Raw genomic sequence first — 23,135 nt, 5'->3', positions numbered from 1 at the left:
TTCTGCTCCTTTACCCTAATGGGGTATCCAAGAGCCCGTATAGAGTCCTTAAGTGGGTTCCCTATCAGTGGGAGAAAATAACAGGCCAACCAGAGAATATTGAGCAGCTAGAAAGCCTGGTCTTTATTAGACTGTTGCAACAGGGTTCTCACTCACCACTCGCAGGAGCGAGGAGAGAACCCAGAACAATGGCGTGCAAGCCCTTATATTGGCTTTTGAAGTTGCCTACTCTGTAGCTCGAGACCCCCCCAAAAAAAAAACATCATGCATGCATCACGGAAGAGGGCAGACTACAGCAGAAATCCTGACTGGCAGGATACTGGTAATGGTCACTGATTACTTTACCTGGGCAGCCTGGCCATTTTCTTTGAGGTGCTAAATACTTAGTTCCTGAATCCAGGTCACAGGCTCACCCTATTCATACACAACACAGGATTTGTGAGCAAAGAGACAAGGGGGAGGCTTTCCCATTTTCCTTCCTCACTGCAGAGGAGTATTTGAGGTCTTGGAAGAGTCAAGGTGGCTTCAGGATTGCTCTCCTGTACTATTTCAGACATGTGATTTATATACTTATGTAGGTGTTTGCCTTGTAAATTTATGAGCATATGATTTATATATATGAGACCTTAGAACTCCTATAACAATGCACACATGAATGTCCAGCAATGCAAAATAGCAGCATGAAAACGTGATGTGCATGTATGACTGGACCAAAGCACCATATTGCATCCCATTACCCAAAGACAGGAAGTTGCAGGTAAAGAGGTGAAGCACAACAGTGCCGGTTCAGAGCTGAGGGACCTTCAAGTCAGACTTCCTTAGTGAGCCCCTGGAAGGGCTGATTTCCCCATGCTGCCTCTTATCTAGCTAAATATTCTGTGCAAACTAACAGTGGCACTGCTGTTGGCATAATGGTTCCTTTGCGGGGGTCCTGGTAAATGCCCCCACCTTGCTGCCCTCTGGAGCCTGCCCTTAGAATTTCAAAGCACTATTTGAAATGAGAACTACATTTTTTATGTGCATGAACCAGGAAAATGTGAACAGAGCAGCAGACTAGAAAGCTCTGAAACAACAAAAAATATAAAACATAAAAATAGTGTACAGAAAAGTTTAGCTGAAGTTTGTTTTTTTAATTAATAAGAATAAGAATAAATCTACAGTACACTATTTTTTACAGTACACTAAAAATAGGTTCTTTGCATTAACACAAATAATATCTAAAATATGAAAATCTAGATGCAAAGTTTTCCGTTAAGATGAACAACATAGATAGTTTTTGCAAGTATAAGCAAAACTAGAAACTAAAAATATTGGTTTAGCTTGTGAAAACAGCTGTTTTTGCACATGTAAGTGAATTATGGTGGGTTTTCCTGCTGTCCACAATTTTTATTTCGAAAAGAATTTTCTGGGGGGATGTGGGGGTATGCATACCCCTAAACATTTTTTAATAGAAAAAAGCACTGGAATTAGAAAATTGTGCATGTGTGTTTAGACATCTGTAACGTTTCTCAAAGGAGGTGGAGGCTGAGAAGGAAAATTGTTCTTGAAATGGATCTGAAAATTAAGCACAAACACCAGCAATTGAAAAGAACCTAAGCAATCTCTGGGGTGGGTGATAATTGTAATATTTACTAGCTGCTGCGGAAACATGGGAGCAATTGTACTCTCTTAGACGGCTCACCATCTCTGCCAGGCTTGCACAGCAAAGTCCACACAGCTACAGTGGTACCTCGCAAGACGAATGCCTCGCAAGACAAAAAACTCGCAAGACGAAAGAGTTTTTCGTTTTTTGAGTTGCTTCGCAAGACGAATTTCCCTATGGGCTTGCTTCGCAAGACGAAAACGTCTTGCAAGTTTGTTTCCTTTTTCTTAAAACCGTTAATACCCAGGGTAACCGTGCTTCGCAAGACAAAAAAACTCGCAGAACGAATTAATTTCGTCTTGCGAGGCACCACTGTACTTATTATGGACGGTCAGAAGCTTTTACGCCCTGATGCTCCCTGTTTCTGCAGTTCCAGACAGGCAGCTGAAATACGTTATCAAGTCCCTGATGGGTGGAGCTGTGCTCACCTTGGTGGGTGTCGTTGTGCAGGTCCAAATCACACAGTAACTTTCTCTCAGATGATGGGAATTCGCTTTTCACTAAATTAAAATGCTCAGTGAAGTACCATCATTCATGCATCTCCTTTTCTGGTATTCAACAACAAAACAAGCAGGCATTTTCTGGAGGGAAGCTGTGATGTTCTGTTGCAGCAAAACACAACAAAGAGCCAGGCGTGGGCACCTTAAATACTAGCAACTAACAACATGGATTTTTGTGCATTAGCATCCATTTTATCAGGTGCATGAAGCACTTGTTCTAATTTGGATAAATATCCTAATTTGCACATGGCATTTTTTTTAAAGTAAGCTGAAGGTCAGAGGGAAATTAAACGTAAAAAATACGGACTAAGACAAATATATTACAGTGGTACCTTGGTTTGCAACCGCTTTGGATTACAACTGTTTTGGATTACAACCATGTCAAACCCACAAGTGTGTGTCCCTTTTTTTTGATTACAACCAATTTGGTGGGGGAGGCCCCATTGGTGAAAGCGTGCCTTGGGTTACAACCTGTTTTGGTTTACAACCGGACCTCCAGAACGGATTATGGTTGTAAACCAAGGTACCACTGTATCTTAAATGTATGTGAAATAATTACCATGATAATTCACAAAGCAGTGCTGATGAGAGCCCAAATGTCCTCTATGTATGATACAGTAGTTTTCTTTGATATGAACATAAAGTAATAATGATATTGGAATGTAAATTATTTCTTGCCTCTAACCTACAAAAATGCTGATTATAAGAAAAAAATGAAACTGAAACTCTCTATAAGCAATAATAAAATCATGAAATTCAATTCATTCAGAGCAATTTATCCTGATATTGATGGACTGTATACTTTGAATGTTGTCCTAGAGTGAGACGTTATGAAAGTGCCCTTTTATTCAGATATCATTTGAATTTTTTACCTTGCTATAAAATAGCATTTTATTTATGAGGTCCTGGGGGTATCTATGTAGAAGTTTAACAAGGATACCGACCTTCTGAAAATTTATAACTTAGTCATAATGAGTACACCCCATGTTTTACCAAACCACTCCTGGTCTCAGCTTTTGCCACCTCTCAAATATGTGTAATAAGCAGCTTTGCTACTGTAAATACTTTGGGCATCACCTGGCCAGCACTGATCACCTTTCTATCCCATGGATGTCAATGGAAGAATAAAGCATGCACTTAAATAACTTCTACTAAAGCCAACAGAATTTCTGAGTCCTTAAACATTTTTTAGACTGAGGGTTATAGGTGATGTAGATCTAATGTTCTGTGGGCACATGAATTTACCTACCCTAATTTACGTTACCCTTCCCCTCTAATAAAAAACATTTTTCATTCCCTCTAAATCAACAGGAATTCCAATACTTCATTTCCCACGATACCACCACTGTCATGTATCAAGCACCTCTCTTTCCTCTTCCCTTCTCTGGGGCCCTCCTTCCAGCGCATCTTCTACCACTACAGGAATAAACAGTTGCTGTCCCCACAAAGCCAAGTCCTCCATGTCGCACTTAGACTGTAGTTCGACATTCATTTCCCTTAAAGCCAATGATACTTGCTTCTGAGTAGTGGCTTCTGCCCTAGTGCTGCAACAGGATGAATCCCATCCCACTGATTAAGAGTTAGATTAGCACAGTTTGTCCCACTGTAAAAACTAGCAAAGCAAAGGTGCAATAATATTTTTTTTGCAGGGGGGGGGTTGACAAGACAAGTATGAAAAATACTGAGCTAAAGGGGCGTAAATGGCAGGAGTGCTACAGGTTGCTGTTGCATGGTGAAGATTGCGAGTGAGCATGACATTCCAGCGCAGGGGGGAAAGGCTAGGGTTAATGGGAGTTTTGTTGTCCCCATCACAACTGCAAATTATCTAGGGCTAGTTTTAACATTTAACGAGTTTTAAACATGAAGCAAATTGCTTAGGAAGCGCACAGTGGTCACCTACATCTCAACCCTTCACAAATGTATATGGCTAATTGCTCCTGTTTCTGCTGGACTACAGCAATGGATTATATGTTGTCTGGTGCTTTCTATTTTTCCTGTTTTATTGAATTTGACACAGGCCAATATATAAATAGCAGACACCCCCTGAAGATCCAAGAAGCAACGGATGCCCAAACCACATGAGAAATTGTCATTTAATTTCAAAAAACCTAGGTATATCAGTTGTGCTTCTCCTTTGGACTACAAGCAGAGCCTTTTCATCTCACACTGGATTTTTCAAGTTCTTTTTAATAAGGATTTCCCAAACTTGTCATTCCCATTTTTATCCTTATTGGTTTTGACTGCCTTCAGCCACAGGGGCTTAAGGTACAGAGTTTTGTGTTCTAAATTTGCACCAGCTGTTTCAGAGCCGCTCCCAAGGCTGAGGCGTGGAACACGCATGTAAGCGCACAGTAGATTAGTGTAGTATCAGGGATAATTTTAAGAAAATGTTTAGGCATTTTATTATAAGAGACTGGCAAAGGGATATGCATAAAAAAGAGAAGCAGTGGTACAATAACTGGAGCAAACATTATGCAAAGAGCTACTAGATGAAACTGGCTCACAGCCACACACAGTGTAAGCATGATGCTGTTGAAACAAATTATATAACACACACACCACATTAATTTTCAAGATCTTATTTAATTTAGCAGAAGTCACATGCCATGGGAACATCATTTTCTACTGAGCTTTGCTTCAAAAGGAATAAAATGGGGAAAACTCAAATCATATTATGAACCTTTCCCCAGAGAATCTCTGATATTTCAAGACCTAGATCCCTTCTAAATAGTATTTTGCAAGAATCTCTACAAAATTTCAATATGGCAATCACTTTCTATCATCTAAAAAATGTGAAACTTTCCTCTTTAAGAGGGTTTCCGCAGCATAGATTACTCTGTTATGCTTTCCAGTGCATATCTAATTCCATATTTTCTCCCACCTTTTAATCTACTGAGAATCAAACTGTAAAAGAACTGAAAATAACAAACAACAATTGCTGTGGAGTTATATTGAATTATGCAAATCTTACAAAACCAATAAACTTCAAAGCAAATGTATCCTTCTACAAAAAAATTCTTGAATATCTACAGTGTGCAATGATTCTACAATATAATTCAATTTAAATAAAAATAGCAAGCCCAAAACATTAATTTATCTGAGCTCACATTCCTTTAAGTGAAGGCAAGGAACCCTGATACCTCCTTATTCACCTTTTCACCTTATAGTGCACCATAGCACAGCTATACAATGATACTTTAAGATGATTGTATTGCTTTACCTTTAATTCCTTTACATTTGTTGACTGTTTTAACAGCCCTAGCCAGGGGGTTCTAAAACTATTGCAAGAAAGTGGGGTGACAAAGGACATTCTTTCCTTATTTCGCTGAACAACATAACTGGAGTCCAGAGGCCCCTGAAGGGCCAGGGGTTCCCCTCGCCTGACCTAAGAAGAGGCGTTCTGTTTTCTCACATGGGGGTGCCTCTTCTAAATAAGAGGCATCCTTCCCCCGCTTGCAGACTACTTCTTGGATCAGGCATGGAGGCACTGTGGCCTTTGATATATGCTTGGACTCCAACTCCCATCATCCCTGGCTGTTGGCCATGTTGGCTAGGGCTGATGGGAGCTGGAGTCTGGCAGCACTTAGAGGGCTACAGCTTCCCCACCCCAATCTAAGAAGAGGCATTCTCCATTTTCTCTCATGAGGGGATGCCTCTTCTCCAAAGAGACATTCTCCCATCTTTTGCATGCTACTTCTTAGATCAGGGATGGCCTTGCTGATGGCGTTGGACTACAGCCCCCATTGTCCCTGAGCCACTGGCCGGGCTTGCTAGAGGCTGTTAGGAGTAGGAGTCCAGCAACATTGCCCACCCCTGTCCTAAGGTGCCTTTCACTTGGGGTCAATGAGAGACGCTTCCCCACATGAACAGAAAACCTTAATGGCGTCCGCTGTCTATGCACAGCTAGACATGACGCACACATCTGGGGCTTTGCTACAAAGCACACCATGAACGAGGGTGTCCAAGAGTTTTGAGACCAAACCTTATGAGGAACAGTTGAGGGAGCTGGGTATGTTGAGCCTGGATAAGAGCAGATTGAGAGGAGATATGGGAGTCATCTTCAAATATCTAAAGGGCTGTCCCATGGAAGGTGGAGCAAGGTTGTTTTCTGCTGCCCCTGAGGGCAGGACCTGAACCAATGGATTTAAGTAAGAAGAAAGAAGATTCCAACTCAACATTATTACGGACTTTCTGACAGTAAGAGCTGTTTAACCTTGGAATGGTCTCCCTTGGAAGGCAGCGGACTCTCCTTCCTTGGAGGTTCTTAAGCAGAGGTTGGACGGCCATCTGTCCTGGATGCTTTAGCCGAGATTCCTGCATTGTAGAGGGTTGGACTACATGACCCTGGGGGTCCCTTCCAACTCTACAATTATATGATTCTAGAGATAGTTAATTCTGAACCTGAGACATTTGCAATGTGAATTGAAGATACTACATAGTTCTATCCATATTCTAAATAAAGGACCTATTTTAAAAGTTTCAAAATGTGTCATACTCACAGTACAGTATTTTATTTTATTCCAGTATACTGGAATGGTTAGAAAATATTAATAATTTTAGTAAAGAAATTTATTATTTATTTCAAATTACTATTTTGGCTATTTCAATTGACGTTTTAGGAAAACACTTCAAGAAGGGTGAAACACAGTATTTTTTTTATATAAAAAAGTCCGCATATTATTTTAATGAAGAAGAGGGTGGTAAAAAGCAAAGATGACATCTGACGACTATTTTGGGTGGAACAATGTTTTAAAAAGTGGATATTTAAGTGTACATACCGAGCTTTGGGTTAAATTTTAGAAGGAATGGGGTTTTCTTTTCTTTTCTAAAAGGGATTTTTTAAAAGGAAGCCTGGTGTTGCTGTTTCTCAGGGAAAAAATCGTAAGGATGAGGTCCCCTTTTCAAGCCCTCAAGCAGCAGACCACACAAAGACATTTTAACTGGTCAAAGCTCAGAAATTCCAAGAGGAAGTCCTGTGGACCAAAGAAAACACAACTTTTTCCAGGAGCAGCTATTTGTGGGACAAACTTAACTAAGGTTCTTAGAGCTCAAACCCTCCTAAGAGAGGTCTATTGAAACTGATTATTCACGTGCATAACCCCTTCACATAAAATGAATATTACCTTTAAAAAAATAGTGATAAGACATCTGTTTATCTTTCATGAGCAGCTACTCTGTAGTAAAATAAAGAGACAGACAATGTAATCCCCTTTAATAATCCAGCAATTATACTTAACTGACCATCAAATCACCACCCATACACCTTGGCCAAGTTAAATAAACCAAACAACTCTAGCTTTTGATATAAAAAGAAAAAAAATATAAACCATAGGCTTAGAAGCAAATAAAATATTTCTTTCTAGAATGATTTATAGAACTTGCTTAGATTCAATGTTCAGATCTTCCTAAGAATTAACCAACCAAAAGCCTTAGCATAAGGAATGTGAAAAATATTTGAAATTTTCCTTGTTGTCAATTTCAGTTTACAGATGACAATGACATTCCTTATTGGGATGACCACTCCTACTGGAGACAGGCAGGGGCATCAGAACTTTTCACATCCCCCACCCCACTCCCAGAGTAAAATTTCTATTTTTACCAGATGGAGGGGGGATGGCATTCCTCATAGGGATATAACAGAGCAGAGCTTCATCTGCCCCTTTACCCCTCAAGTGGCAAAACTCTCCGAAGCACTTTCCTGCCAAACACTGCATCAGTTGATGGCAGAAAGCCAATTCTATAATGCTTGGTGTGACTGTGAGGGGATGCCCAACTGGTCACTTTACAAATATCAGCTATGCAAATAGGAAAGGCGGGAGCAAAAGGAGGGCGACACCACATCTTGGCACCCATGAAACAGATGCCACTTTAGGCATAACACCACTTTTTCCCGGTGGAACACACAGAGCTAGGAATCAGAAGATGACGCCCACTGGGCAAAGTGAGGCCCACAAAAACACAGTCTTAAAGGTCAGGTTATTCAACCCATGAGAATCTATGGGAGCCCCCCCCCCCCCAAAGGGACCCAATTTGGATTCCAAGTACAAAACCAGTGGACCACTCTAGGAGAAACCAAGGCAACCCCCTTCAAAAATCATTTCACCATCGCAAGGGAAGGCAGGAGCCCCCAGGTTGGGCAGCATGCTACTAAGAGCCACTGCCTGGCACTTAATGGGGGCAGCACACAATCTCCTTGGATGGGAGTCACTTAGTACAGGCTCCCTAATAATGAAAACCTAAACACCCCGCACTCAACTATACAGCTGCAAATAAAACGTTTTAATATACAAATGTGAAACTAGATGGCGACAGTGAGCTATGCAAAATTCAATGTATTTTTCAAAACTTTTCTTTAAAAGCATTTTCACAGCGTTTTTTATATGCGTTTTCCACCCCTGTCTCACAAGATACAAGTAGCCAAATATTCGTGATAGAAAATTATTTTGCAATTAGATGAGGTTCTTGTATGTTTCAGTGGAAGCTTCAATGGAATCTTAGCCATCAAGACAAAGGCAAATTATACATGTACCTTCAGTGCCCCAAAATGGAAACTGATCTGTAAATTGCTCATCTTGAACCATCTATGATTATTTATAAATTGTAATATTACATTATATCAGGCATAGGCAAACTCAGCTCTCCAGATGTTTTGGGACTACAACTCCCATCATCCCTAACTAACAGGACCAGTGGTCAGGGGTGATGGGAACTGAAATCTCAAAACATGTGGAGGGCTGAGTTTGCCTATGCCTGCATAATATTGTAATATAATGAATTGTTACAGTATTGTACTAGAATGGTTTTTGTGATTTTTTTTTTAAGTCTTTACACATTTTCTTAATTGCAGCTTTTTTAAATATCTGGAGTGAGTGTAAAAGTGCATAATTAGATGAAAAGTTTGCATGCAACTTTCATTTGCACTGTGTAATTTAAAAAAATTATCCTTAGTGCAGAATCTGACATTTCTTGCAGGAGGCAGGGAAGTTAGACGAGAACACAACAAGCTCTTGACAAAACAGCATTCATGTCACTTTCATCTCCAAAAATATTGCTCTCCATTGGTCAAAATTTATTCAAATATTCTGAATGTGAGTTTGAAGATAATGGAATTCTAGCTCTGAGTCTCCCTGGGTAACACGGCTGCACATACAGGAATGCTTGCCACTCTGTCTTAATAGGGACTCCTACCATTCTAAAAATACTGTCCCACAGCTGTTTAAAATTTATTTTTTTAGACCATAGCACCACTGTTTGGTTGTTTCCAATTTCTAAAACCACAAATAGTAAAAGTGTACTCAGTCTACTGCAAACATAAATAGCAAATGCACGCTTCAGCACTTTTAGAAGGATATGGAAATTGGCAACAAAAATGCAGTTCATGTTGAAAATTTACGACGATCTTGCCATATTTCTTCAGAAATACAATCAGGTAAAATTAGGAAGATCTCTACTAGCTGGGTGGCATTTTTGCATTTATATGTTTCTCTTTTTTAAAAAAAATGAAAGGCATTCATTATACGATTTTGGCACTTGATAAAATACAGCAGTGGTACCTTTACTAAAACCACTCTCTACACTTATGTTTAGCATTACACAAACATCTTTCACCTTAGATATCCCCTGGCATTAATACACTCAATGGGAGAACGCAGGCTTTGCAGGCAGGAAGGTCAATCCCTGATATTGTCTGAAATCCTGGAGCACTCCTGCTACTCAGCATAGACAATACAGAGGTACCTCGGGTTAAGAACTTAATTTGCTCCGGAGGTCCGTTCTTAACCTGAAGCACCACTTTAGCTACTGGGGCCTCTGTGTGATTTCTGTTCTCATCCTGAAGCAAAGTTCTTAACCTGAAGTACTATTTCTGGGTTAGCGGAGTCTGTAACCTGAAGCGTCTGTAACCTGAGGTACCACTGTACACAGTCAAAGGACTGCGTCATAAAACACCCCCCATAGGACTGCCAAGCTCCAAACAGGGTTTCAAACTACTGTATTTTTCGCTCTATAAGACGCACAGACCACAAGACGCACCTAGTTTTGGGAGGAGGAAGACAAGAAAAAAAATATTCTGAATCTCAGAAGCCAGAACAGCAAGAGGGATTGCTGCGCAGTGAAAGCAGCAATCCCTCTTGCTGTTCTGGCTTCTGTGATAGCTGCGCAGCCTGCATGCGCTCCATAAGATGCACACACATTTCCCCTTACTTTTTAGGAGGGAAAAAGTGAGTCTTATAGAGCAAAAAATAAGGTATAAGGTCTAAAAATAGGGGGGGATGCAACTTCTTTCTAATTAGCTAATATGCCATTTTATTCTATAACCCATTTTATACATTACAGTAAATGATAACATGCTTTCATAAGGTTCCAGATAATTTAATATTTTTAGCAACCAGACTTGGCAAGAGACCTAGCTAGTTCTGGAGCATGTGCAGAGGAGGGCAACTAGGATGATCAAGGGTCTGGAAACCAAGCCTTATGAGGAACGGTTGAGGGAGCTGGGTATGTTTAGCCTGGAAGAGACTGAGAGGAGATATGATAAAGGTAAAGGGACCCCTGACCATTAGGTCCAGTCATGACTGACTCTGGGGTTGCAGCGCTCGTCTCGCTTTATTGGCCGAGGGAGCCGGGGTACAGCTTCCGGGTCATGAGGCCAGCATGACTAAGCCTCTTCTGGTGAACCAGAGCAGCGCACGGAAACGCCGTTTACCTTCCCGTCAGAGCGGTACCTATTTATCTACTTGCACTTTGATGTGCTTTCGAACTGCTAGGTTGGCAGGAGCAGGGACCGAGCAACGGGAGCTCACCCCATCGCGGGGATTCGAACCGCCGACCTTCTGATCGGCAAGCCCGAGGGGCTTAGGGGTTTAATCCACAGCGCCACTGAGGAGATATGATAGCCATCTTCAAATATCTCAAGGGCTGTCCCATGGAGGAGGGAGCAGGCTTGTGTTCTTCTGCTCTGGATGGTAGGACTCAAACCAATGGATCCAAGGTACAAGAAAGGAGATTCTGACTAGACATCTGAAGACTAGATGACCCTTCGCCAACACTATTCTTCCTAGTTCAAGGGTAGCTTTTAGCATCTACTGTTGGGGAGCTTTCTGGCAGCATGAAGGCAGCTCATATGCCCAACTATTTTTCATAGGTTTTGGCTATTCCAATTTTTTAATTTATGGGCCCTTTCTAGCAACAGTAGAGAAATCTGCCCTGTATGCTCCCATCACATCCAACGTCAAAGTGCTGAATTCATTTTAAAATATGATTCTATAATCTGTGGCCTGAATCAAGATAATATGTTTGCTTGCCATCTGCTATTGGGCCAGGTTCCGGTGTCTTGTACTAGTGTATGAATCCCTGAACAACTTACGGCCAGGGTGCTTTAAGGAGCACCAGACCCCTTTAAGTCCCAAACTGATCACCAAAATCATCAGAGGCAACCAGAAGTACAACTCAGGCCAACCTGGCGGCTTCTGTGCACTGGGCCTAATTGCCTCTCACTAGAAATAAGTGCCTTGCTACTCTTATGTTTTTAATCTCTGGGCTTAATTAATATTTTCATTTTTGTATATTGTGTGTTTTTATCTCCCAAGCCTTTTAGGGACCCTGGTGGAGAAAAGCAGGGAATAAATTTCCAAAATGAATAAATAAATGATTCATCAGGACACTGATAAATGAAAAGGGGGAAGGGGGAGCAAAGGCTACAGTTACTGCTGCTTACCTGTCTGCGGTTGCTTGCAGATTTTTTTGTAAGCCACTTAGGGACCCAGGTAGTGAAAAGCAGGGCATACATTTTTAGAATAATAATGGTGATGTTGGAATAATAATAATGCAGACGTCTCACTTTATCTGTTTAATTTAGTGCTCGTTGATTTCTTTCAGAAAGTGAAAATTCTGAGTACTTCCTTCCCTTCTTTCTTTAACCGGTTCGACACCAAAATATTATTTCCGCCAAGCACTCATTGGTAGGATTTTGAGGATGGGGCGGGAGAGTCGCTCATTTTTAAGGACTACTGCCAGTTTTTACAGTACATAAACTTTTCTACTTTACTCACTGCAAAGCAGGCAAAATAAAACTTAAGACACGTGTTCCCATTTGAATAACTGAAGTAATCATGCTCTAGTCTGATGAGTTTGTTCATTTAATTTAAAAATAATTGTAGCTCAGCAACCTTAAATCTCTTAGTTTGTTAGCTCACTGCATTAATCATATACTTAGATGGGCTGCCTGCCTCTGACATTATGCTTTGTTATGGAAAACTAATGCCAAAATCTCATTAGAAGAAAAATATTGGTTTAAAATTTAATGCTGTTTGCAAAGGATAATTTTAAGTAGGAAAAATCATGTTGTAAATATGTGAGCTTTAATATGTGGTTTACACTTGTTAGCTAACATGAACTACTGCATAATTTGGATCTGAGGACAAGACTTGGCATCACTATGGCCTTCACTAGACTGAGCTAGTAAAGAAGACAGCTTTGAAAAGAACGTCATCTCTATGGAACATGAATTAACAATTGTGCTGATATGATGGTTTATGTCCTCTAAGTATCGCATTTCCCCCACTCTGCTATATGAAAGTGTGAAACTGTCCCATTCCCCCCCCCCCATGGCATAATTGTACTTACACAGATGTTTGTTGAAATACAGAGGATAGCCCCTCATAAAGAATTAATGCATTTTATTATCCCATCATCATACTTTATATCCATGTTTTTTGTGATGCTGGGGGGAAGTTTTATATAAGGCAACTTCCCTTTAGCATTAAAACACACTTTGCTTCCTTAAGTTTTCCCAGCTATTCCAAGAGAAAAACAAAATAAAAAGTTTTTAAAAATCAAACCACAACCTAACTGCTACCATTGAGAGCCTGACATCTTGAATTAGCCAACCAAATTAGACTCATATCTGTAAAATTATAGTGGTACAAGCTTTAATGTATTGCACGAAACCTCCCTATTTTGTACGCCCACCAGGCAGGTTTTTCTCTTTTGAAGTTTCAGCTTTTTTGTCAATACTTTCCTGCACAAGAAAGCAAGCTGCATGGAATTACACTTGCTTTCAGTGATGGGCAGAAACTTAGAAGCTTTCATTTCAGCTGAATTTTTTGCAAGACTGGGATTGAATCCTCAGTGCTGGTACCTATTATTTACCCAACCAATTTGAAAAGAAGCTTTCAGCTGTCACCTGCATTTATGTTTTGAAGATTCACAAAAAGCTGTGACAGAAAAAGAAAAAAGAAGACACTGGCCATTTCTAGGTTTATGTACAAATATCCTGTTTCCAGTGTCCAATTAATCTCCCACAGTTAACACTGGATTGGCCAGGAAATAAGCCAACATATTCTCTCAAAAGAGAAAATAGCCCCATCAAATGTGCCCCCCACCTTCCCCCCTTGCTCAAAACTGTTATTTGTATCATGGAGATTGAAATGACCGCGCACAGCTGACTAGAAGTACCAAGATAGAGGAGCTTCTGCTGGCCAGGCCAGGCTGCCAAATGCTTCACAGATTCCCTGGCTCCCTTTGCGAAAATTGCAGGCTTTGCAAACTTCCCATCCCTGGCTACCTCTGACCTCTTCTCAAGGCCAGAAAAAGCTCTGCTGGAGCCGTGCAGGATGGATCTTCATTCAAGATTCTGACCCTTGCCTCTCCTTTGAGGTGACTGCTGCAAATTCCCAAAGCTAACCTAAGATATGGCAAGTTTCACCAATATTTATTCTTCCAATTGATTTTAAGCATCAGCATTAAGGCTAAGACACTTTAATAGATGAATCCACATTGGATTTTATATTCATTTTATAGGATTTAGATACATAGATAGGGTCATACTCATACTCATTGAAACTGATTGGCTTCACTTAGTACACTAATTTCAATAGTCTACTCTGAGTAGGGCTTTGTCAAATACCACCTACATACCCAAGAATATTTTTTGTGATTCAAGTAAATGTAGCAGGTAACTTTATTTGATAAGAGATTTTTCAACTAAAGTATATTAAACTTTTTTTAAAAAAGAAACAAACTGATTCAAATGCTTCAGCTTCACTATTTATTCATTTATTTTAAAGCATTTATAAATCACTTAATATTTTTTTAAATGTCTAAGATGCGTACATTTTTTTACAAGAAGTAGCTGAAGATGCTGCTTTAACTGTACAAATTTCTTCCAAGAATTTATAAGCTTTAGGTTCATACATGGAAATAGCTAAATACAAATTAGAACAGTCAAAGCAAAAATCTACTTCAGTTGCCTGGTAGCATGCTCAGAAAAACAAATAATTCCCACTTTCAAGGTTTTCTATTAAATTAAATACAGGAAGCACCAAACATGAAACATGGTTGTCTTTAGCTTGTAACTACAGATTAATTCTAGCCTCGTCAGTCATACATTTTTCATGAATTTCTTTACATACAACTAACTAAAACAGAAGGGAATACGTCACCACTGTAATTTTATACCATACATTATAATTTTTCGCAGAATTTCTTATTCTGCAGTATGGAGTGGATTATAGGACATATAATTCTCACATGCTGTTTCTAATTCAGAGGCAGCAGACTAGGATGTGGAAGAGTTCTAGCCAAATCTTCATCCAGACCCAAAGATCATGGACGCCACTGTAATTGAGAAACATTCACAACCAGATAGCTGTGGACTTTTTTTGTTTAAAATAATACCCTCTTCTACACCAGTTCCAACTAAAACATTAATGTTCTCAAAGCTTTTTACCAAATGCCTAGAGCTGAATTTCCAGAAGATTACAGCTTCTTGTTTTAATTTACAGGCTTTCCTTTTATGAAAAGGGTACTGCTCAAATCTTAAATATGTAGTTATTTTCACATTTAACAAAATCCGAAATGTTTTTCCCCTTCCTTTCAAAGCTGTATAACATTGTGCATAACTAATTACACTCTGCCATCAGAACTCAACTTGTCTTTTGAATTATCTGGCATTTCATAGTGGAAAACTAATTATACATCCTTTCACAGTGGTATTTGCAATTTACCATATAAGAAATTTGAGTTTATTATGGCACAGCCTTACCACTCTTCTGATACACATCCATGAAGTCCAAGAACTTAGATAGGTAAAATGGCATAATAATCTGACTATAAAGCCATCTAATGCTTTTGAGTGAATGTGACAATATATATTATTATTGCTTTATTATTTATTTTATTTATTTATATCCCACCTTTTCCCCAGGCGGCTTACAAATATAATAGAACAAGCTAAAAATGTAGAAAGGATGTCATTTAAAAGCAACTGAACACTAACTAAACTGAACAATATAACCCCCCCCCCAATAAAAATACATTTAATTAGAAGACAAAACATCACAACACTAGCCCTTTCCAAACAGTTCCTATTGGAATAAGACGGGTGCAATATTGGCAGTTTCTACAACATTGCACAAGGATCACCAAGTTATGACTAGAAACTCCAGCGGCAGCAGCAGCATAATACACCTGCATCTAAAATGGCAGAATTCCAGAAGTCCTCAAACTAATCCCAACATATCAGGCCTTAGTTACAATTAGTTTGCATGTATATCATAACAGTAGTTAATGTAATAATAGTTACATTATTTTATTATTATTATACTTTTCAAAATTAACAGCAACCACCAAAAAAAGCCCAATCCTTTTTAAATGTTCTTTTTCTTTAGGTGCTCTTTAGTATGCGGGTTCAGATAATGCAGACACTCTCCATCACAATTTAAAAAACCCCAAACCAAATACAAATGGTGTACTAAATTACAAAATGTGATTATAGCTTTATTAAGGATCTGAGTATTTTGAAAGAAAGTAAAAAAGTAAATATTCCCTGATGTATTTTAAAAAAAAAATGTTGCAGAGAAAAATATGGCTACATTGAAGGAAAGCACAGTGGACAAAATTATATGGTATCCTATTGTCATTGATTTTATTTTCAAGTTTAACATTTTGGGATGGTAATATTTGCTATATAATATGCCCAGATTAAATATATTGAAATAATGGAGATCTCATTTGATATAATAGTTATATCTTAAATGTTTGGGCAATGAAAACTTCCTAAGTACCTTAAAAGTTTTACATACCAAAAATTGCTCTTAGCACCTATATTTCACAGAGCAAATATAATAACCTTTAGGATTACGATTTCAGTTATTTTTTAGATGCTGAAAAAAGTAGTCAGTAGCAACTTATTTCCACCAGATTACACTGAAAGATTGTAGAATTACAGAGACACGACAATGTCTATGATAAGGCAGCTGGTGGAGCCAATGCTCGGGAGTGGAGGAAGGCCGCCATTTATTGTCTGGGGAAACAAGCAGCCTCATGGCTTCCACAAAACTTACATCTGCTTTGAAGACAAGGCCATGTGCCTCAGAACGAGGTCAACGGAAATCATGAGCCTGCGATGGCTGCGCTTCACAGCTCCTGCAGCAGGAGGGGTCTTCCTCTTACAAGAGGCCATGGCAAAGGCCACCACCACAATGGCTTTTTCCGACAAAGGTGTGCTAGAGCCCCCCCCCCGATCAATTCTGCTGTAATCACCGTACAATGATTAGTCAGGGGCATCATTTACAGAAGCCTCCTACCAGTCTGGTCACTTTGAATCCAGTGTAGGTTTAGAGTGGTAGAATACCCACGTTGGCATTTCATTTTTCACCCTCCTTTAACTGGAGGGACGGGAACGAATCCGGGAAAGAAATTTCTTCCAGCCACTTTGTCCATAGCAGTGCAGACACCAGCATCCGATAAGCCAGCACCATCAAGTCAACAGCGGACAAGATCCCTTCCACTCAGGGTCATTCACCAAGATCAGCACAGCTGCTAACCTGAGGTATTTGAAATACCCACTTTGAAGGAATTCTAAAACATCTGGACAAAGGGAAAGAAACTGGCAATATAATGAATTCCTTTGCCTCTTCAACCCATTACTAGGAGCTCTCCACTGAAAGGAGCTCTCCAAGATTACTCTGATCTACTAGTCCACTGGTTCCCAAACTCCCCCCTCCCCAGACCAGTTGAAAATTGCCACGTTTAGGTTTTTTTAAGCAGATGAATGAATCTTAGAATCTGAAGGGACTCGTGAGGGTCATCTAGTCCAACCCCCTACAATGCAAGAATCCCAACAAAACATTGCTGACTTGGCCACCCAACCTCTATTAAAAAACTTCCAAGGAAGGAGAGTTCACACGGAGTCCATTCCACTAATGAACAGCTCTCACCGTCATAAAATTATTCCTAATGTTTAGTCAGAATCTCCTTTCCTGTAACTTGAATTCATTGGTTTGTGACCTAACCATGAAACATGCAACATAATAACTGATAGGTTTGTGAACTATGAATGCTTTTCGTTTCCAGTTCCTGCTTCAAACCAAACTCCCAATATATAAAAGGCTGCTTTTAGGGTTACACAGCACCAACTGCATTTGTGCTGCATTGAGAACAAAACACATTTTAGGTAGAGCTCACCCCCAAGTTTTCCTCAAAACTACGGGCCCTGCCCACAGCTCTCGTGCAGGAAGGCAAATAATTCCCTTCCGCTCACCTTGCCAGAGTCATGGGGGGGGGGGTACATTTTGTAAATTTTCTTTTATGGTTGTTTGGAAAATACTCTCTACAGCAAAACTAAGCGATTGCCTCCTACGGTAAAGGGGCACTGCTTACTCATGAAGCTCCTCTCCTTTCTGAAGGAAGTCTGTTTCTTGAATATCAGATTTACCATCCTTCAGAATAGAAGTTTGAGGGGTTTTGCAAATGGAGGAATAAAGCTTCATGGAGTCCAGACTGCAATCAATCAGTACATTTGAAGCTCACATACCGATACAAGAGCGGAAGAGATGATAGCCACATTAGACATTCTACATAAAGAAAAAATAATTTACAATGACTTGACAACTTTTGAAATTGGGCAAAGTGTACAAAAGCTGAAAGATGAAGTTCACGATTCTGTTTATTCCAAAAACACCAGGAGTTTTCTTAATACTTTGCTAGAATTTATTGAGAGAGCAACATTTAAATCAGTAGACTGTTGACATTATGCAGTCAAAAAGCTCCAGAATCCTGAAAACTAAACTTTATGAAACTAAAAAAAAAAAAAAAAAGACTATATAATGAGAGCAATTAACTTCAGGAAGAAATTTGAAACAATAAAGCTACATAGAAATGAATGAGTGGGGCTCACACTTGCAGGACGAAGCAAGTGACCACCCATGCATAGAAAAAATAAGAAGTAATATGCTTCATTTAACATTTTTTAAAATAAAAATATGGCCACACACATGCACACACCATGTGGCAAGAGAAATTTAAATATTTTCTAAAATGGTGTACTTGCCTCCTGATTACGTTTATAAATATTATATCCAACTATCCAAAGAACATTCCAGGTATAATAAAACAGTAGAAACTGTTTGGAAAAAAGCATTTCAAACTTTCTGTCATGAAAGCCAAGTTAAAAATTGCAAAGTCTTTAAATATAAAGGTTTGAAATACTGAATATTACAGAGTTGAAAACACTAACTCCAAAATCACACTATTCTGAATTATCCTCTCACTACTTGGAATATCAGATATGTAAGACAAGCGATGAACATGGCAGGGCGCACATTCAGATCCGTGGCAACCCTCCTCTCTTGGGCCAAGGTAGGACCAGGCCTGGCCAGAGGGGCCCCAGGGAGCACCTGGAGCATTTCCACTTACCAATAACAGCACTTTTAAAAGGTGTAACTGCATAAACATTTCTACAGAATGATATATAATAGCTTAGAATGAGAGATATTGTATATACAATTGTATATACAAAAAAGAAAAAAAAATCAGGTGTGGGGAGCCAGTGGGTCTCAAACCCCCAGTGAGTTGGGGACTCCCCCTGCAGGCGAAGGCAGGCTCTGGCGGACTGAGCGGACGAGACCCAAGGGCGTTCAAGGGTCAAGAAGGCAGTTTCTGCCCATGCCGCTGAGGGCCAGGAGGGGCAGGTGGGGCACGTCACCCTCGGAGGAGGAGGAGGAGGAGGAAGACTCCTCTGCCTTGGGGGAGGTCTTGCACAGGGCTTCCCTGAGGGGACTCAGCTCAATTCTGAGCCAGGAGCTTCAGACCTGAGGTCTTTGTAGTTTGCCGTTCTAGCTCAAGGGGCTTTTTTTCACCCAACTTTCTTTATCCACCATCTGTCAGGAATTGCTGCAGTCCTTTACCCCTTATATTTTAAAATTATAATCCTGTACAGTGGTACCTCTGGTTAAGAACTTAATTCATTCCAGTCGTGGAAGGAAGCGTTCATCACATTAATACCAAAGTCGGAAGCTGAAAAGACACAACTTAAGAACTACCGTCCCATCTCCCTTTTAAATGTGGATTACAAAATATTTGCAGACATTTTGGCGAGTAGATTTAAAAAAGTTTTAAATGAAGTAATTCATAAGGACCAGGCCGGCTTTCTCCCAGGTAGACATCTGTTTGCTAATACAAGGAACATTATTGACATTTTGGAACTTTTGCAAACAGATATAAATACAAAAGCAGTTTTAATTTTTATAGACGCGGAGAAGGCCTTTGACAATATCTCCTGGAAATTTATGATGGGAAATTTAAAAGAGATGGGAGTGGGACGGGGTTTTGAGAATGGGATTGAGGCGATATATTCAGAACAGAAAGCTAAATTGATAGTTAATAATGTGGTTACAGAAGAGTTCAAAATTGAAAAAGGGACACGACAAGGTTGCCCTATCTCCCCTTTGTTATTTATTTCGGTTCTGGAAGTGCTATTGAATATGATTAGAGGGGATCGGTTGGTGGAAGGAATTCAGGTCGGACAGAAACAATACAAATTAAAAGCTTTTGCAGATGACCTGGTTTTGACCCTGCAGAAGCCAGAGCCTAGTACGAAAAGAGTATTACATCTGATTAATGACTTTGGTCGGGTGGCTGGGTTTAAATTAAATAAACAGAAAACTAAGGTCTTGGGAAAAAATTTGACTGATACAGAGTCAGAAAGGTTTCAGAATGAGACGGAACTTAATGTGGTTAAGAAAGTAAAATACCTAGGGGTAAACATAACAGCAAAAAATCTAAGTCTATTTAAGGACAACTATGAAAAATGCTGGACAGAAATTAAGAGAGACTTAGATAGTTGGTCAAAATTGAAACTTTCTTTGTTAGGCCGAATTGCTGCTATCAAGATGAATGTATTGCCAAGGATGTTGTTTTTATTTCAAACACTTCAGGTTTTGGACAAAAAGGAGTGCTTTCAGAAGTGGCAGAGAGATATTTCTAAGTTTGTCTGGCAGGGCAAAAAGCCCAGAATTAAGTTTAAGATACTAACTGACGCAAAACAAAGAGGGGGCTTTGCCCTGCCAGACCTAAAGTTGTATTATGAAGCCGCAGCGTTCTGCTGGCTAAAAGACTGGCTACTTCTTGAAGACACTGATGTGTTAGATCTGGAAGGGTTTAACAACACTTTTGGATGGCATGCGTATTTATGGTATGACAAGGTTAAAGCAAATAAGGCCTTTAAGAACCATATTGTCAGAAAATCACTGTTTAATGTCTGGACAAAATATAAAGACTTGCTGGAAAATAAAACACCAAGGTGGCTTTCACCTCTGGAAGCTAAGGCCCGAAAAAGACCCAATATGGAGGCCAAATGGCCAAAATATTGGGAAATACTAGAAAAGGATGGAGACAATTGGAAATTGCAGAGTTTGGAGAAAATGAAAGACAAAGTGCGAGATTGGTTACATTACGCTCAGATTAAAGAAGTTTTTAAAAATGATAAGAAACTAGGGTTCCAGGTGGAGAAATCGAAACTAGAAACAGAATTGTTAGAACCAAAGATTAAGGTACTTTCAAGGATGTATAACTTGCTGTTGAAATGGAATACACAAGATGAAACGGTTAAATCGGCTATGATAAGGTGGGCACAGGACATTGGGTATAATATTATGTTTGAGGACTGGGAAAGGTTGTGGAGTAATGGATTGAAATTTACTGCATGTAACGGTCTGAAAGAAAATGTAATGAAAATGATTTATAGATGGTATATGACCCCAGTCAAACTTGCAAAAATTTACCACCTGTCTGATAATAAGTGTTGGAAATGTAAAGAGTGTGAGGGAACGTTCTTCCACCTCTGGTGGACTTGCCCTAAAGTGAAGGCGTTCTGGGAAATGATTTATAATGAATTGAAAAAGGTATTTAAATATACCTTCACTAAGAAACCAGAGGCTTTCCTTTTGGGTATTGTCGGCCAAGGGGTGGCAAAGAAGGACCAGACATTTTTTATGTATGCAACAACAGCAGCAAGGATACTTCTCGCAAAACACTGGAAAACTCAAGATCTACCCACACTGGAAGAATGGCAGATGCAACTGATAGACTACATGGAACTGGCTGAAATGACCGGCAGAATTCGTGACCTGGGAGAAGAGAGGATTGAGGAGGATTGGAAGAAATTTAAGAATTATTTACAAAAACATTGTAATTTGAGTGAATGCTAAATAAGATGCTAGACCAAAATAACTGAGCACCACTAAATTTAGAAGTTTTTAAGAAAACAAGTAAGACTGTGAAAATTTAACTCCTTTCGAGAATTATAAGATTATGAAATATAGAAGGGATATAAGAATCTAAATAAGATGATAAATTGCTGACAAAATGTTATAACGATGAAAGTGGGAGCGGGAGATGTGAGGAAGTCCAAAGAAAACGTGAAACTATGTTAAGACAAATGTTATATTGTTTATTATGTTTATTTCTATTGTAAAACCCAATAAATTGCTTTAAAAAAAAAAAAAAAAAGAACTTAATTCATTCCAGAGGTCCATTCTTAACCTGAAACTGTTCTTAACCTCAGGTAACACTTTTGCTAATGGGGCCTCCTGCCGCTGCCACACGATTTCTGTTCTTATCCTGAGGTAAAGTTCTTAACCCGAGGTACTACTTCTGGGTTAGCCAAGTCTGTAACCTGAAGTGTCTGTAACCTGAGGTACCACTGTACTTGATCTTGTCTGCTTGTTGAGACTGTGCTGGCCATTATACTATGTGTAGCAGCTGTCTAGTTTAATGCCTGTTTACTTGGAAGCAGTCTCACAGAGTTCCACAGGGCTTAATCCCCAGTAAGTGTGCCTAAAATGACCACTAGAGATGTGAAAAGGATTTGGGCAAATCCCAAATTAAGAACCGAAGCAAGGCCACATTGGGCAAATTCAAGACTGGTTTGTACTGAAGCAAGGTCTCTCTAAAGTGCCCTAAACTGAATCAGGAACCACTAGCAGAGATTCAGATATATTTTTTTTAAAAAGTGCTGCAGACACGATATCTGCAAAATTGAAGCATTTATCCCCAAACTTGCTGTATAAGGAGAAGAAACAAAAGGAAGAACAGGCTCACCGATCCAAAACTCTTTAGTGAAGCTCAACCCATTTGAGAGTAAGAAAACTCCTTCGGGAACTTGAAAAGCTTGCAAGTTCTTAACAGTCAAAAATACCTCATTATTAAAGTCAACTCAAAAGCCAGTTTCAGAGGGTCAATACCTAAAGCACAAAGCTTTCCTCAGAATTCAGGAACTGGTAGTTTACCCCTCACTGAGCTACCATCCTAGGATTCTTTGGGGGGAGGCATCTGCTTCCGATGCAGGCAGGCAGGCAGGGAGGGAGGGAGAGGGCAGGGAGAGCACGGCTACTTTCCCCAGGTGGCTCTTGCGTTGCTCAGACTCCCCAAATCAAGGGGCTTCAATGAAGAGTTCTGCATGGTGGGTGTCAGGAGGTGGAGTCGGGCACAGGTCAGCAAGAAAACAATAAAGCACCCGATGTCAGGGAAATGACCTCTTTATCCAAAGAAACCCAGACAGTGCAGGTCTAGGGAGCCTTGTCCCAGTGAGGCAGTTGCAAAGACTGAAGGTCCTGCCTTCTCACTGCTCTCTAAAACTCCCCCCCCCCCCGGGGGTTCCAGGGAGGGACCTGGGAAACACTGGCCAATAAATAGATATCAGCATAAAGTGACAA

The 23,135-nt window shown here is 39.8% G+C and overlaps 1 protein-coding gene and 1 long non-coding RNA gene across 8 annotated transcripts in view; both read right to left on the bottom strand.

Annotated features, from left to right (window-relative positions):
* SUPT3H (SPT3 homolog, SAGA and STAGA complex component) overlaps positions 1-23,135 on the bottom strand; it is a gene marked incomplete at its 5' end in the record, with an annotated part of 301,070 nt that overhangs the window by 186,865 nt on the left and 91,070 nt on the right. The window lies entirely within an intron of this gene.
* LOC308472533 lies at positions 1,280-23,120 on the bottom strand. Of its 2 annotated transcripts, XR_013983560.1 has the most exons (4): positions 22,665-23,120; positions 7,266-7,316; positions 2,071-2,244; positions 1,280-1,554 (listed from the first exon to the last, which is right to left on the bottom strand). It is a non-coding gene; the product is annotated as an uncharacterized lncRNA (long non-coding RNA). The 2 variants fall into 2 exon arrangements; XR_013983561.1 differs by lacking the exon at positions 1,280-1,554 and having other exon boundaries at positions 1,964-2,244.

The sequence above is a fragment of the Podarcis pityusensis genome (assembly GCF_964106645.2).
Source record: "Podarcis pityusensis genome assembly, chromosome: 3".
In the NCBI taxonomy this organism is placed as follows: Eukaryota; Metazoa; Chordata; class Lepidosauria; order Squamata; family Lacertidae; genus Podarcis; species Podarcis pityusensis.
The sequence above is the reverse complement of the archived record's forward strand: the minus strand, read 5'-3'. Positions and strand labels throughout refer to the sequence as shown.